General features: G+C 39.9%; 1 non-coding gene across 1 annotated transcript; it reads right to left on the reverse strand.

The window, feature by feature from the left end:
• Positions 1 to 317: 317 nt before the first annotated feature.
• Positions 318 to 423, reverse strand: LOC139181855 (U6 spliceosomal RNA). The gene has a single exon (XR_011565583.1). It is a non-coding gene; the product is annotated as a U6 spliceosomal RNA (small nuclear RNA).
• Between the last annotated feature and the right edge of the window lie 711 nt (positions 424 to 1,134).

Below are 1,134 nucleotides of genomic sequence, written 5' to 3' on the forward strand. Positions count from 1 at the left end.
AGAGTCTCTTTTTAAAATTTTATTTTTAATTGAAGGGTACTTGGTTAAAAATATTGTGTTGGTTTCTGCCATACACCAACATGAATCAGTCATAGGTATACATATGTGCCCTCTCTCTTAAAACTTCCTCCCACTTTCCACCCCATTCCACCACTCTTAGGTTGTCACAGAGCCCTGGTTTGAGTTTCCTGAGTCATATAGCAAATTCCCACTATCTACTTTACATATGGTAGTAGATATTTTTCCATGCTACTCTCTCCATTTATCCTACCCTTTCCTTCCCCCACGCTGTGTCCACAAGTCTGTTCTCTATGTCTAAAAATATGGAATGCTTCAGAAATTTGCGTGTCATCCTTGCACAGGGGCCATGCTAATCTTCTCTGTACATTCCAAATTTAGTATTTGTGCTGCCAAAGTGAACACTAAAGACCCTCTTGATGAGGGTGAAAGAGGAGAGTGAAAAGCTGGCTTGAAACTCAACATTTAAAAAATTAAGATCATGGCATCCATCCCATCATGTCATGGCAAACATAAGGGGAAAATGTGGAAACAGTGACAGATTTTATTTTCTTCAGCTCCAAAATCACTGCAGATGTTGACTGCAGCTATGAAATTAAAAGATGCTTGCTCCTTGGAAGGAAAGCTATGTCAAACCAGACATCTGTACATGACTACTGGAAAAACCATAGCTTTGACTATATAGACCTTTTTTATTTATTTTGTTTTTATTTTCATTATTCCAGGAGGTGCTTCAAAAAAGATCTTACTGTGATTTATGTCAAAGAGTGTTTTTCCTATGTTTTCCTCTAAGAGTTTTATAGTATCTGGTCTTACATTTGTTGTTGTTGCTGTTGTTCAATCACTAAGTCATGTCTGACTCTTTGTGACCCCATGGACTGCAGCAAGCCAGGCTTCTCTGTCCTTCACTATCTCCTGGAGTTTGCTCATGCTCATGTCCACTGAGTCAGTGATACCATCCAACCATCTCACCCTCTGTTGCCCACTTCTCCTCCTGTCCTCAATCTTTCCCATCATCAGGATCTTTTCCAGTGAGTCATCTCTTCCCATCAGGTGGCCAAAGTATTGGAGCTTCAGCTTCAGCATCAGTCCCTTCAATGAATATTCAGGGTTGAT

Source organism: Bos indicus, chromosome X, assembly GCF_029378745.1.
Source record: "Bos indicus isolate NIAB-ARS_2022 breed Sahiwal x Tharparkar chromosome X, NIAB-ARS_B.indTharparkar_mat_pri_1.0, whole genome shotgun sequence".
In the NCBI taxonomy this organism is placed as follows: domain Eukaryota; kingdom Metazoa; phylum Chordata; class Mammalia; order Artiodactyla; family Bovidae; genus Bos; species Bos indicus.